General features: G+C 43.9%; 1 non-coding gene across 1 annotated transcript; it reads left to right on the top strand.

The window, feature by feature from the left end:
• The first annotated feature begins 16,638 nt into the window (after positions 1-16,638).
• On the top strand, positions 16,639-16,793 carry LOC131292130 (5.8S ribosomal RNA). The gene has a single exon (XR_009189825.1). It is a non-coding gene; the product is annotated as a 5.8S ribosomal RNA (ribosomal RNA).
• The last annotated feature ends 42 nt before the right edge of the window (positions 16,794-16,835 follow it).

Here is a 16,835-nt window from a genome sequence, read left to right as displayed (position 1 = left end):
CATAAATTCTAAGAAAAACATATGTTAGGATGCTGGGAGATGAATGGGATGCTGCATGGAGATGAATCTTGATCTTCTTCATCTCCCATCTCAATACAGCATCCTTTCTTAAAGGCATCTCGGACTTAGTCGATTTATCATAATTTCTAAGAAAAACATATGTTAAGATGCTGCGAGATTAAAAGGATGCTGCATGGAGATGAATCTTGATCTCCTACATCTCTCATCTCAATACAGCATCCCTACTTAAAGGCATCTCGGACTTAGTCGATTTATCATAATTTCTAAGAAAAACATATGTTAGGATGCTGCGAGATTAAAAGGATGCTGCATGGAGATGAATCTTGATCTTCTTCATCTCCCATCTCAATACAGCATCCCTACTTAAGGGCATCTCGGACTTAGTCGATTTTTCATAAATTCTAAGAAAAACATATGTTAGGATGCTGCGAGATGAATGGGATGCTGCATGGAGATGAATCTTGATCTCCTACATCTCCCATCTCAATACAGCATCCCTACTTAAAGGCATCTCGGACTTAGTCGATTTTTCATAAATCTTAAGAAAAACATATGTTAGGATGCTGCGAGATGAATGGGATGCTACATGGAGATGAATCTTGATCTTCTTCATCTCCCATCTTAATACAGCATCCCTACTTAAGGGCATCTCGGACTTAGTCGATTTTTCATAAATTCTAAGAAAAACATATGTTAGGATGCTGTAAGATGAATAGGATGCTGCATGGAGATGAATCTTGATCTTTTTCATCTCCAATCTTAATACAGCATCCCTACTTAAGGGCATCTCGGACTTAGTCGATTTTTCATAAATTCTAAGAAAAACATATGTTAGGATGCTGTAAGATGAATAGGATGCTGCATGGAGATAAATCTTGATCTCCTACATCTCTCATCTCAATACAGCATCCCTACTTAAAGGCATCTCGGACTTAGTCGATTTTCATCAATTCATAGAAATTCATATGTTAGGATGCTGGGAGATGAATGGGATGCTGCATGGAGATGAATCTTGATCTCCTACATCTCCCATCTTAATACAGCATCCCTACTTAAAGCCATCTCGGACTTAGTCGATTTTTCATAAATTCATATAAATTCATATGTTAGGATGCTGGGAGATGAATGGGATGCTGCATGGAGATGCATCTTGATCTCCTACATCTCCCATCTCAATACAGCATCCCTACTTCAAGGCATCTCGGACTTAGTCGATTTTTCATAAATTCATAGAAATTCATATGTTAGGATGCTGGGAGATGAATGGGATGCTGCATGGAGATGAATCTTGATCTCCTACATCTCCCATCTCAATACAGCATCCCTACTTGAAGGCATCTCGGACTTAGTCGATTTTTCATAAATTCATAGAAATTCATATGTTAGGATGCTGCGAGATGAATGGGATGCTGCATGGAGATGCATCTTGATCTCCTACATCTCCCATCTTAATACAGCATCCCTACTTAAAGCCATCTCGGACTTAGTCGATTTTTCATAAATTCATAGAAATTCATATGTTATAATGCTGCGAGATGAATGGTATGCTGCATGGAGATGAATCTTGATGTCCTACATCTCCCATCTCAATACAGCATCCCTACTTAAGGGCATCTCGGACTTAGTCGATTTTTCATAAATTCTAAGAAATTCATATGTTTATATGCTGGGAGATGAATGGGATGCTGCATGGAGATGAATCTTGATCTTGTTCATCTCCCATCGTAATACAGCATCCCTACTTAAAGGCATCTCGGACTAAGTCGATTTTTCATAAATTCTAAGAAATTCATATGTTAGGATGCTGGGAGATGAATGGGATGCTGCATGGAGGTGAATCTTGATCTCCTACATCTCCCATCTTAATACAGCATCCCTACTTAAATGCATCTCGGACTTAGTCGATTTTTCATAAATTCTAAGAAAAACATATGTTAGGATGCTGCGAGATGAATGGGATGCTGCATGGAGATGCATCTTGATCTCCTACATCTCCCATCTTAATACAGCATCCCTACTTAAATGCATCTCGGACTTAGTCGATTTTTCATAAATTCATAGAAATTCATATGTTAGGATGCTGGGAGATGAATGGGATGCTGCATGGAGATGCATCTTGATCTTCTTTATCTCCCATCTTAATACAGCATCCCTACTTAAAGGCATCTCGGACTTAGTCGATTTTTCATAAATTCTAAGAAAACCATATGTTAGGATGCTGGGAGATGATTGATAAGCTGCATGGAGATGAATCTTGATCTCTTACATCTACTATCTCAATACAGCATCCCTACTTAAAGCCATCTCGGACTTAGTCGATTTTTGATAAATTCTAAGAAAAACATATGTTAGGATGCTGCGAGATGAATGGGATGCTGCATGGAGATGAATCTTGAACTCTTACATCTACTATCTCAATACAGCATCCCTACTTAAAGCCATCTCGGACTTAGTCGATTTTTCATAAATTCATAGAAATTCATATGTTAAGATGCTGCGAGATGAATGGGATGCTGCATGGAGATGAATCTTGATCTCCTACATCTCCCATCTCAATACAGCATCCCTACTTAAAGGCATCTCGGACTAAGTCGATTTTTCATAAATTCTAAGAAAACCATATGTTAGGATGCTGGGAGATGATTGATATGCTGCATGGAGATGAATCTTGATCTCTTACATCTACTATCTCAATACAGCATCCCTACTTAAAGCCATCTCGGACTTAGTCGATTTTTCATAAATTCATAGAAATTCATATGTTAGGATGCTGCGCGATGAATTCGATGCTGCATGGAGATGAATCTTGATCTCCTACATCTCCCATCTCAATACAGCATCCCTACTTAAAGGCATCTCGGACTTAGTCGATTTTTCATAAATTCTAAGAAAAACATATGTTAGGATGCTGGGAGATGATTGGGATGCTGCATGGAGATGAATCTTGATCTCTTACATCTACTATCTCAATACAGCATCCCTACTTAAAGGCATCTCGGACTTAGTCGACTTTTCATAAATTCATAGAAATTCATATGTTAGGATGCTGCGAGATGAATGGGATGCTGCATGGAGATGAATCTTGATCTTCTTCATCTCCCATCTTAATACAGCATCCCTACTTAAAGGCATCTCGGACTTAGTCGATTTTTCATAAATTCTAAGAAAAACATATGTTAGGATGCTGCGAGAAGAATGGGATGCTGCATGGAGATAAATCTTGATCTCTTACATCTACTATCTCAATACAGCATCCCTACTTAAAGCCATCTCGGACTAAGTCGATTTTTCATAAATTCATAGAAATTCATATGTTAGGATGCTGCGAGATGAATGGGATGCTGCATGGAGATGAATCTTGATCTACTCCATCTCCCATCTCAATACAGCATCCCTACTTAAAGGCATCTCGGACTTAGTCGATTTTTCATAAATTCATAGAAATTCATATGTTAGGATGCTGGGAGATGAATGGGATGCTGCATGGAGATGAATCTTGATCTTCTTCATCTCCCATCTTAATACAGCATCCCTACTTAAAGGCATCTCGGACTTAGTCGATTTTTCATAAATTCATAGAAATTCATATGTTAGGATGCTGCGAGATGAATGGGATGCTGCATGGAGATGCATCTTGATCTCCTACATCTCCCATCTTAATACAGCATCCCTACTTAAAGCCATCTCGGACTTAGTCGATTTTTCATAAATTCTAAGAAATTCATATGTTAGGATGCTGCGAGATGAATGGGATGCTGCATGGAGATGAATCTTGATCTTCTACATCTCCCATCTTAATACAGCATCCCTACTTAAAGGCATCTCGGACTTAGTCGATTTTTCATAAATTCTAAGAAATTCATATGTTAGGATGCTGGGAGATGAATGGGATGCTGCATGGAGATGAATCTTGATCTTCTACATCTCCCATCTTAATACAGCATCCCTACTTAAAGGCATCTCGGACTTAGTCGATTTTTCATAAATTCTAAGAAATTCATATGTTAGGATGCTGCGAGAAGAATGGGATGCTGCATGGAGATAAATCTTGATCTCTTACATCTACTATCTCAATACAGCATCCCTACTTAAAGCCATCTCGGACTAAGTCGATTTTTCATAAATTCATAGAAATTCATATGTTAGGATGCTGCGAGATGAATGGGATGCTGCATGGAGATGAATCTTGATCTACTCCATCTCCCATCTCAATACAGCATCCCTACTTAAAGGCATCTCGGACTTAGTCGATTTTTCATAAATTCATAGAAATTCATATGTTAGGATGCTGGGAGATGAATGGGATGCTGCATGGAGATGAATCTTGATCTTCTTCATCTCCCATCTTAATACAGCATCCCTACTTAAAGGCATCTCGGACTTAGTCGATTTTTCATAAATTCATAGAAATTCATATGTTAGGATGCTGCGAGATGAATGGGATGCTGCATGGAGATGCATCTTGATCTCCTACATCTCCCATCTTAATACAGCATCCCTACTTAAAGCCATCTCGGACTTAGTCGATTTTTCATAAATTCATAGAAATTCATATGTTAGGATGCTGGGAGATGAATGGGATGCTGCATGGAGATGAATCTTGATCTTCTTCATCTCCCATCTTAATACAGCATCCCTACTTAAAGGCATCTCGGACTAAGTCGATTTTTCATAAATTCATAGAAATTCATATGTTAGGATGCTGCGAGATGAATGGGATGCTGCATGGAGATGCATCTTGATCTCCTACATCTCCCATCTTAATACAGCATCCCTACTTAAAGGCATCTCGGACTTAGTCGATTTTTCATAAATTCATAGAAATTCATATGTTAGGATGCTGGGAGATGAATGGGATGCTGCATGGAGATGAATCTTGATCTTCTTCATCTCCCATCTTAATACAGCATCCCTACTTAAAGGCATCTCGGACTTAGTCGATTTTTCATAAATTCATAGAAATTCATATGTTAGGATGCTGCGAGATGAATGGGATGCTGCATGGAGATGCATCTTGATCTCCTACATCTCCCATCTTAATACAGCATCCCTACTTAAAGCCATCTCGGACTTAGTCGATTTTTCATAAATTCATAGAAATTCATATGTTAGGATGCTGGGAGATGAATGGGATGCTGCATGGAGATGAATCTTGATCTTCTTCATCTCCCATCTTAATACAGCATCCCTACTTAAAGGCATCTCGGACTTAGTCGATTTTTCATAAATTCATAGAAATTCATATGTTAGGATGCTGCGAGATGAATGGGATGCTGCATGGAGATGCATCTTGATCTCCTACATCTCCCATCTTAATACAGCATCCCTACTTAAAGGCATCTCGGACTTAGTCGATTTTTCATAAATTCATAGAAATTCATATGTTAGGATGCTGGGAGATGAATGGGATGCTGCATGGAGATGAATCTTGATCTTCTTCATCTCCCATCTTAATACAGCATCCCTACTTAAAGGCATCTCGGACTTAGTCGATTTTTCATAAATTCATAGAAATTCATATGTTAGGATGCTGCGAGATGAATGGGATGCTGCATGGAGATGAATCTTGATCTTCTACATCTCCCATCTTAATACAGCATCCCTACTTAAAGGCATCTCGGACTTAGTCGATTTTTCATAAATTCTAAGAAATTCATATGTTAGGATGCTGGGAGATGAATGGGATGCTGCATGGAGATGAATCTTGATCTTCTACATCTCCCATCTTAATACAGCATCCCTACTTAAAGGCATCTCGGACTTAGTCGATTTTTCATAAATTCTAAGAAATTCATATGTTAGGATGCTGCGAGAAGAATGGGATGCTGCATGGAGATAAATCTTGATCTCTTACATCTACTATCTCAATACAGCATCCCTACTTAAAGCCATCTCGGACTAAGTCGATTTTTCATAAATTCATAGAAATTCATATGTTAGGATGCTGCGAGATGAATGGGATGCTGCATGGAGATGAATCTTGATCTACTCCATCTCCCATCTCAATACAGCATCCCTACTTAAAGGCATCTCGGACTTAGTCGATTTTTCATAAATTCATAGAAATTCATATGTTAGGATGCTGGGAGATGAATGGGATGCTGCATGGAGATGAATCTTGATCTTCTTCATCTCCCATCTTAATACAGCATCCCTACTTAAAGGCATCTCGGACTTAGTCGATTTTTCATAAATTCATAGAAATTCATATGTTAGGATGCTGCGAGATGAATGGGATGCTGCATGGAGATGCATCTTGATCTCCTACATCTCCCATCTTAATACAGCATCCCTACTTAAAGCCATCTCGGACTTAGTCGATTTTTCATAAATTCATAGAAATTCATATGTTAGGATGCTGGGAGATGAATGGGATGCTGCATGGAGATGAATCTTGATCTTCTTCATCTCCCATCTTAATACAGCATCCCTACTTAAAGGCATCTCGGACTTAGTCGATTTTTCATAAATTCATAGAAATTCATATGTTAGGATGCTGCGAGATGAATGGGATGCTGCATGGAGATGCATCTTGATCTCCTACATCTCCCATCTTAATACAGCATCCCTACTTAAAGCCATCTCGGACTTAGTCGATTTTTCATAAATTCTAAGAAAAACATATGTTAGGATGCTGCGAGATGAATGGGATGCTGCATGGAGATGAATCTTGATCTTCTTCATCTCCCATCTTAATACAGCATCCCTGCTTAAGGGCATCTCGGACTAAGTCGATTTTTCTAAGTCTCGGACTAAGTCGAATTCTAAGAAAAACATAAGTTAGGATACTGGGAGATGAATGGGATGCTGCATGGAGATGAATCTTGATCTTCTTCATCTCCTATCTTAATACAGCATCCCTACTTAAAGGCATCTCGGACTTAGTCGATTTTTCATAAATTCTAAGAAAAACATATGTTAGGATGCTGCGAGATGAATGTGATGCTGCATGGAGATGAATCTTGATCTTCTTCATCTCCCATCTTAATACAGCATCCCTATTTAAAGGCATCTCGGACTTAGTCGATTTTTCATAAATTCTAAGAAAAACATATGTTAGGATGCTGCGAGATGAATGGGAAGCTGCATGGAGATGAATCTTGATCTTCTCCATCTCCCATCTTAATACAGCATCCCTACTTAAAGGCATCTCGGACTTATTCGATTTTTCATAATTTCTTAGAAAAACATATGTTAGGATGCTGCGAGATGAATGGGATGCTGCATGGAGATAAATCTTGATCTTCTTCATCTCCGGTCTTAATACAGCATCCCTGCTTAAAGGCATCTCGGACTTAGTCGATTTTTCATAAATTCTAAGAAAAACATATGTTAGGATGCTGCGAGATGAATGGGATGCTGCATGGAGATGAATCTTGATATTCTTCATCTCCCATCTTAATACAGCATCCCTAGTTAAAGGCATCTCGGACTAAGTGAATATCCCAAACCGAACATGAATATTATACACACAAGAGTACGAACATAAAGGAACACGGACCAAGCGTACCGAGAGAATCGGTACTATAGAACCCTCGTGGTTCTACACAAAGACTTTATGTTAGGGGTTCAAGCCCCATAGTACTCAAACGGTGACAGTAGCAAATATCCCAAAACGAACGTGAATCTTATTCACAAGAGTACGAACATAAAGGAACACGGACCAAGCGTACCGAGAGAATCGGTACTATAGAGCCCTCGTGGTTCTACACAAAGACTTTATGTTCGGGGTTCACACCCCAAATCGAACGTGGAATTTACTTTCTGATGGTCATGCGGTCGTCCAAAGGGGTCTAGTATCCTGGGATGACAAGCATCACGGGCACAGCTCGTATCAAAACAGTCGAAGAGGCCCGCGAAAGCTTGCTTTCCATGGCTATGCGATGCACAAATTGAGTTTACTCACCGTAGTATAAAACGAACGAACCGAACCTATCCGAGTAGGGATAATGGGCGCAGTAACATACTTCTGTGACCCAGCGAGAGTTGAACGAGGTGACATGAACTGTCAGTGGCTTATATCAGATGGGATACATACATGAGATTGCTTTCAAATCTACACTCGAAAACCTAACCAAGTAAAAGCGAACGTGGGGAGGATTCGAAACTGGTAACGAAATCTTAAGCTGGAAAGAGTCATCACTATGGATACATATTATGCGAAACCAATCAAGTGCTCAGTACTGATCCAAAACCTAAGAGCACTAGTGAACACCTTATTCTCACCCTAGTTCACATCCAAGTGATCGACCACGTGTGTGAAGCAAAGACCAATCGAATTCCTCAATGAACCGAACACTATGAACAAATGGCCAAAAACGTTATAACTATCCAAACATCCTACTATCTAGCGAAAGTCATCACGATGGAACCATACAATGATCTTAACCTATAGCGCTCACCTATTCCTACCCAGAGTGCAAGTGAACAGATTGCTCACCCCTACCCAGTTCACAACCACGTGATCGACTAACATACCGAGGTTACCACAAGTCAAAGTTATACGTTTACAAGCGCAAGACCAATCGAAAACCCCGAAAGCAATCTCGACCCAAAATGTATTATCCGTGAGTGTAGTCGAGTCTCGTACTCGTCATCTGTAATCGTCGGATAGAATATCCAGTACACGGTTGTCTTTCCAAATGAAATCTACATACAGAACTCGCTCTTGGCAAATGGGTGGCATTGGCGCAATCAGGAGCGAGTTCCCGTCCGGGTGCCAAGTGATTGGCAAATGTCTGGGGGAAAGCAACCATATATTGATTTGTCTGTTAGTGTACTGGGTGTTTGAGGTATGTAGTATCCACGCTTGGTTGGGTGTGTCAGAGGACCGTGAATGCGTTCACAACCCCAATTGGGGTACATCGGGAATGATTTTGTGGAACCGATGTGCCCGGCACACACTAAGTTTTGTTGCAAGTTAATAGTGTGCCATGTCCGGGGGGGTTGTGATTAAACTCTGGTGAATTGCGTACTGTGGTGATTGGGGTATGAAAGCCCCGCAGTTGCAATGATCGGACGCGCCTAGCGTGTCCTTTAGTTGATGGTAGGGAAATGAAGGCCCTTGTCAGCTCACCTAAGTATTCATGGAAGTTTGGCATAAGGTCGCTGTGGTAGGGGTATGAAGGCCCCGTCAGCGCATGCACAATCGGGCGCACGAGCGCTTAGCGGAGTCGAATGCCGCTCAAGTGCCTGTCCGGTGCATCGGGTGTGTGTGTGATACGAGGGCAATGAGGTTCGCACGGGGGCTCGCCTCCCGTGTGCTACCGGACTTGACAACATATAGAACGTGGTGTTTGCTCCTCCGGGTGCAATGGGACAATGAACATTCGAACGCAAAGTCGGAATTCTGGTTGATCCTACCAGTAATATACGCTCGTCTCAAAGGTTAAGCCATGCATGTCTAAGTACAAACAGATTTAATGTGAAACCGCATAAGGCTCAGTATAACAGCTATAATTTACGAGATCATCAACCTAGTTACTTGGATAACTGTGGAAAATCTAGAGCTAATACATGCAACATGCCAGGACCCTCGCGGGAACTGGTGCACTTATTAGTCAAACCAATCGCGGGTTCTCCGTGTCATTGAGTTGAAGTCTGGATAATGATGCTGATCGTATGGTCTCGCACCGACGACAGATCTCGCAAATATCTGCCCTATCAACTATGGATGGTAGTATAGAGGACTACCATGGTTGCAACGGGTAACGGGGAATCAGGGTTCGATTCCGGAGAGGGAGCCTGAGAAATGGCTACCACATCCAAGGAAGGCAGCAGGCGCGTAAATTACCCAATCCCGGGACGGGGAGGTAGTGACGAGAAATAACAATATGAAACTCTTTAATGATGTTTCATAATTGGAATGAGTAGAGCATAAATCCTTCTACGAGGATCAAGTGGAGGGCAAGTCTGGTGCCAGCAGCCGCGGTAATTCCAGCTCCACTAGCGTATATTAAAATTGTTGCGGTTAAAACGTTCGAAGTTGATACTTGTCCAACACAGTCCGGCTCCGCCGACCCGGTCAACCCGTGGTCGGTGGGCCAAGTCGGAATCTGGTTGCGACTCAATGGTGTGGTAGGGCACCAAGTCTGTGTCATGGTGTGCCCTTCAACGGGTGCAAGTGTAACATAGAGCTCGACCGCTCACGTTTACCTTGAACAAATTAGAGTGCTTAAAGCAGGGTGCCCAAACGCCCTAGAATAATCTTGCATGGAATAATGGAATACGACCTTGGTCTAATCTTTCATTGGTTTGTACTCAGACCGGAGGTAATGATTAACAGAAGTAGTTGGGGACACTAGTATTACGGCGCGAGAGGTGAAATTCGTAGACCGTCGTAAGACTAACTAAAGCGAAGGCATTTGTCAAGGATGCTTTCTTTAATCAAGAACGAAAGTTAGAGGATCGAAGGCGATTAGATACCGCCCTAGTTCTAACCGTAAACGATGCCAACTAGCAATTGGGAGACGCTACAACCAGGTGCTCTCAGTAGCTTCCGGGAAACCAAAGTCAGGTTCCGGGGGAAGTATGGTTGCAAAGTTGAAACTTAAAGGAATTGACGGAAGGGCACCACAATGAAATGGAGCTTGCGGTTCAATTTGACTCAACACGGGAAAACTTACCAGGTCCGAACTTATGGAGGTGAGACAGATTAATAGCTCTTTCTCAAATTTAAGGGTAGTGGTGCATGGCCGTTCTTAGTTCGTGGATTGATTTGTCTGGTTAATTCCGATAACGAACGTGACTCACATATGCTAACTAGAACGCAGTCAGCGTTAATGCGTCGATGCCGATTGGAACGGGTTAGGACCTTTCGGTGGAGTATGACCTGACACCTTCGCTGTTCGTGTGCGCAAGTGCACTTACGGTACGCTGCTTAGCAGGACAATTTGTGTTTAGCAAAATGAGATCGAGCGATAACAGGTCCGTGATGCCCTTAGATGTTCTGGGCTACACGCGTGCTACAATGTGGGTAGCAGCGTGTCTCCTATTCCGAGAGGAACGGGAAATCACTCAAATACTCACTTAGTAGGGATTATGGATTGCAATGGTCCATATGAACTCGGAACTTCTAGTAAGTGCTGGTCATCAGCCAGCGTTGAATACGTCCCTGCCCTTTGTACACACCGCCCGTCGCTACTACCGATGGATTATTTAGTGAGGTCTTTGGAGATGATCGTTCGCTGGATCCTCGTGAACCGCGTCTGCTTTATCGAAGTTGACCGAACTTGATGATTTAGAGGAAGTAAAAGTCGTAACAAGGTTTCCGTAGGTGAACCTGCGGAAGGATCATTAGTGGCCAAGTGATCCTTCCAGAAGTCCGAACCTGCGGGTTGAGACTTCGGCACAAGTTGCCATATGATAATTGACGAAACACTATAGAAGTCCGAACCTGCGGGTTGAGACTCAGGCACAAGTTGCCATATGAAAGTTGACGAAACACTAACAAGTCCGAACCTGCGGGTTGAGACTTAGGCACACGTTGCCTTATACATGACTTCGAACAAATACACAAGTCCGAACCTGCGGGTTGAGACTTAGGCACAAGTTGCCTTATACATGACTTCGAACAAATACACAAGTCCGAACCTGCGGGTTGAGACTTAGGCACACGTTGCCATATGAAAGTTGACGAAACACTAACAAGTCCGAACCTGCGAGTTGAGACTTAGGCACACGTTGCCTTATACATGACTTCGAACAAATACACAAGTCCGAACTTGCGGGTTGAGACTTAGGCACAAGTTGCCTTATACATACATTGGCCAAATAAACAGAAGTCCGAACCTGCGGGTTGAGACTTAGGCACAAGTTGCCATATTATATTCGATCAAACACTAAGTAGTCCGAACCTGCGGGTTGAGACTCAAGACCGTAACAAGATGTCACTATACAAGTCCGAACCTAAGGGTTGAGACTTAATGCGATCTAGATAACAAATTGACATCCAATACCTGTTGAGCAAAACCAAAGATTCCCTGTTCTCGAATGATTACACTATATAACAGGGAATCATGAAGAAATCAAGCAAGCGTGAAACAAAGTCATCACTTGGGCATGCTCGATAGCCAACCACATGACCTTAACCTAAGAGAGCATGCAAACCACATGATACCTATAAACGATTAACCCGCCCTAGTTCAATCGTTCACCAAGTGATGACTTCAGTATGGCTAAGAGAAAAACTTTTAAATGGGAAAAACTCTAAGTCCGAACCTCCGGGTTGAGACTTCCGCGTCGGAGGTGGGCGCACCTCCTATCCGAAAGATGATGAATCAGGGGTGTTCGGTCAGCAATGGTCGGATGCCCCGTCGTAGTCCAACTATGACAATCAAAGTCAAGACCTCCGGGTTGAGACTTTCCGCGAGTACAAGCATAAAGGAACACGGACCAAGCCGTACCGAGAGAATCGGTACTAGAGCCCTCGTGGTTCTACATTAAGAGAGCCCTCGTGGTTCTCATTAGGGGCTTTATGCAAGTCGTACTCAATACTGTGGTGTGAAGTATAAAGTATAGTCTTCGCCTGGTCCACGCTGCTTCGGCGGTCCTGGGTAAGATAGTTCATTCTAGCTTGCCCTATAGTGGAATGAGGACACTTAATGCTTCGTCTTTTAGCGGCGGCTAGACTCCTCCTCACGGGGAACGAGTTGACGCACACAGCGGCGGCTTACGCACTATGGCAATCATGGATGCCTGAAGATTCCGTGAAGTTCTCCCCTGGTCCACGCTGCCTCGGCAGTCCTGGGTAAAATGGAATATTTCCAGCTTGCCCTATAGTGGAAGAGGACTATCCAACAATACAAAGTCAAGACCTCCGGGTTGAGACTTTCCGCGTCGGTGGTGTCGCGCACCGCCTATCCGAAAGATGGTGTAACAGGGGTGTTCGATCAGCAATGGTCGGATGCCCCGTCATAGTCCAACTATGACAACCAAAGTCAAGACCTCCGGGTTGAGACTTTCCGCGTCCGGAGGTACGCGTACCGCCTACCCGAAAGATGGTGTGCTTCTGGGGTATTCGATGAGTCGGATACCCCGTCGTAGTCCAACTATGACAATACAAAGTCAAGACCTCCGGGTTGAGACTTCCGCGTCGGAGGTGCGCGCACCGCCTACCCGAAAGATGATGAACCAGGGGTGTTCGATCAGCAATGGTCGGATGCCCCGTCGTAGTCCAACTATGACAATCAAAGTCAAGACCTCCGGGTTGAGACTTCCGCGTCCGGAGGTACGCGTACCGCCTACCCGAAAGATGGTGAATCAGGGGTGTTCGATCAGCAATGGTCGGATGCCCCGTCGTAGTCCAACTATGACAATCAAAGTCAAGACCTCCGGGTTAAGACTTCCGCGTCCGGAGGTACGCGTACCGCCTACCCGAAAGATGGTGAATCAGGGGTGTTCGATCAGCAATGGTCGGATGCCCCGTCGTAGTCCAACTATGACAATCAAAGTCAAGACCTCCGGGTTGAGACTTCCGCGTCCGGAGGTACGCGTACCGCCTACCCGAAAGATGGTGAATCAGGGGTGTTCGATCAGCAATGGTCGGATGCCCCGTCGTAGTCCAACTATGACGATCAAAGTCAAGACCTCCGGGTTGAGACTTTCTAAGAGTACAAGCATAAAGGAACACGGACCAAGCCGTACCGAGAGAATCGGTACTAGAGCCCTTGTGGTTCTACATTGAGAGAGCCCTCGTGGTTCTCATTAGGGGCTTTATGCAAGTCGTACTCAATACTGTGGTGTGAAGTATAAAGTATAGAGTCCTCCACTGGTCCACGCTGCTCCGGCAGTCCTGGGTAAGATAGTTCATTCTAGCTTGCCCTATGTGGAAGAGGACTCAATACCCTACCTGTTGAGCTTGAAACAAAGTCATCACTTGGGCATGCTCATATTGCCATACACAATTACATTATATTCGAATGAGCATGCAAGCGACCCTATATAGACCGAACCAAAACGATAGATACCGCCGTAGTTCACCCCCACCAAGTGATGACTTCAGTATGGCTAGTGTGTGAAGTATAAAGTATAGTCCTCCCCTGGTCCACACTGCTTCGGCGGTCCTGGGTAAGATAGTTAGTTCTAGCTTGCCCTATGTGGAAGAGGACACAATACTTAATACTTAGAGTACAAGCATAAAGGAACACGGACCAAGCCGTACCGAGAGAATCGGTACTAGAGCCCTCGCGGTTCTACATTGTGAGCCCTCGTGGTTCAAACTAGATACTTTATGCAAGGCGTACTCAAAACTGTGGTGTGAAGTATAAAGTATAGTCCTCATCTGGTCCACGCTGCTTCGGCGGTCCTGGGTAAGATAGTTAATTCTAGCTTGCCCTATGTGGAAGAGGACACAATACTTAATACTGTGGTGTAATGGACAAGGTATAGTCCTCCACTGGTCCACGCTGCTCCGGCGGTCCTGGGTAAGATAGTTCATTCTAGCTTGCTCTATGTGGAAGAGGACTCAATACCCTACCTGTTGAGCTTGAAACAAAGTCATCACTTGGGCATGCTCATATTGCCATACAATATTCCATTATCTACTAATGAGCATGCAGCTATATGATTATAACCTGTAAACGATTACCCCGCCGAAGTTCAGCGCTTCAACCAAGTGATGACTTCAGTATGGCTAGTGTGTGAAGTATAAAGTATAGTCCTCCCCTGGTCCACACTGCTTCGGCGGTCCTGGGTAAGATAGTTAGTTCTAGCTTGCCCTATGGTGGAAGAGGACACCATACTTAATACTGTGGTGTAATGAACAAAGTATAGTCCTCCACTGGTCCACGCTGCTTTGCAGTCCTGGGTAAGATAGTTAATTCTAGCTTGCCCTATGTGGAAGAGGGCATACAAGACAAAGTATAGTTCTCCCCTGGTCCACGCTGCTCCGGCGGTCCTGGGTAAGATAGTTAATTCTAGCTTGCCCTATGTGGAAGAGGACATAATACTCTACCTGTTGAGCTTTAAACAAAGTCATCACTTGGGCATGCTCTATAGCCAACCACATGACATTAACCTAAGAGAGCATGCAGCGTATTATCCCAATGCAAAGTAAACGATAGACTCGCCCTAGTTCAGTGCTTCAACCAAGTGATGACTTCAATATGGCTAGTGTGTGAAGTATAAAGTATAGTCCTCCCCTGGTCCACACTGCTTCGGCGGTCCTGGGTAAGATAGTTAGTTCTAGCTTGCCCTATGTGGAAGAGGACACCATACTTAATACTGTGGTGTAATGAACAAAGTATAGTCCTCCACTGGTCCACGCTGCTTCGGCGGTCCTGGGTAAGATAGTTAGTTCTAGCTTGCCCTATGTGGAAGAGGGCATACAAGACAAAGTATAGTTCTCCCCTGGTCCACGCTGCTTCGGCGGTCCTGGGTAAGATAGTTAATTCTAGCTTGCCCTATGTGGAAGAGAGCATACATGAACCAAGAACGAAGGTTATGATCGAGGAATGATTCGACAACTAACCGATGGTATGAAATGTGAAGAATTCAAGCAAGCACACAATCAAGTCATCACTTGGGCATGCTCGATAGCCAACCTCATGACATTAACCTAGTAGAGCATGCGAAAACCAATATATATGTAAACGATGCCTCCCTAGTTCAGCGCTTCAACCAAGTGATGACTTCAGAATGGCTAAATCAAATCGGTTCAAACCATACCATCGGTATCCTATTGAAACACACAAGTCGATATCAAACCTCATGATTGTGTAGTCCTCCACTGGTCCACGCCGCTTCGGCCGTCCTGGGTAAAATGGAACATTCCAGCTTGCCCTATGTGGAAGAGGGCACATTACTCAATACTGTGGTGTGAAGTATAAAGTTCAGTTCTCCCCTGGTCCACGCTGCTTCGGCGGTCCTGGGTAAGATAGTTCATTCTAGCTTGCCCTATGTGGAAGAGGACACTTCATACTTCGTCTCTAAGCGGCGGCTTGACTCCTCCCTACGGGGAACGGGTTTACGCGCACAGCGGCGGCTTACGCACTATGGCAGTCATGGATGCCTTACGTTTCTATGAAAAGTGTGTTCCTCCCCTGGTCCACGCTGCTTCGGCAGTCCTGGGTAAGATAGTTAGTTCTAGCTTGCCCTATGTGGAAGAGGACACGTAGACTTACTGTGGTGTGAAGTATAAAGTTCAGTTCTCCCCTGGTCCACGCCGCTTCGGCCGTCCTGGGTAAAATGGATTCATCCAGCTTGCCCTATGTGGAATGAGGACACTTTATGCTTCGTCTCTAAGCGGCGGCTTGCTCCTCCCTACGGGGAACGGGTATACGCGCACAGCGGCGGCTTACGTTATGGCAGTCATGGATGCCTTACGTTTCCATGAAAAGTGTGTTCCTCCCCTGGTCCACGCTGCTTCGGCAGTCCTGGGTAAGATAGTTAGTTCTAGCTTGCCCTATGTGGAAGAGGACACGTAGACTTACTGTGGTGTGAAGTATAAGGTTCAGTTCTCCCCTGGTCCACGCCGCTTCGGCCGTCCTGGGTAAAATGGATTCATCCAGCTTGCCCTATGTGGAATGAGGACACTTTATGCTTCGTCTCTAAGCGGCGGCTTGCTCCTCCCTACGGGGAACGGGTATACGCGCACAGCGGCGGCTTACGCAAGTTAGTCACCCTCGGCAGTGGATCACTCGGCTCATGGATCGATGAAGACCGCAGCTAACTGCGCGTCATAATGTGAACTGCAGGACACATGAACATTGATAAGTTGAACGCATATTGCACGTCGTGGGAACCTACCATGATGTACAGATGACTGAGCGCTTATATTTGAGAAATGTATCGCATACATTTAACTACGCCGTGAC

The sequence above is a fragment of the Anopheles ziemanni genome (assembly GCF_943734765.1).
Source record: "Anopheles ziemanni chromosome X unlocalized genomic scaffold, idAnoZiCoDA_A2_x.2 X_unloc_33, whole genome shotgun sequence".
Classification (NCBI taxonomy): Eukaryota; Metazoa; Arthropoda; class Insecta; order Diptera; family Culicidae; genus Anopheles; species Anopheles ziemanni.
The sequence above is the reverse complement of the archived record's forward strand: the minus strand, read 5'-3'. Positions and strand labels throughout refer to the sequence as shown.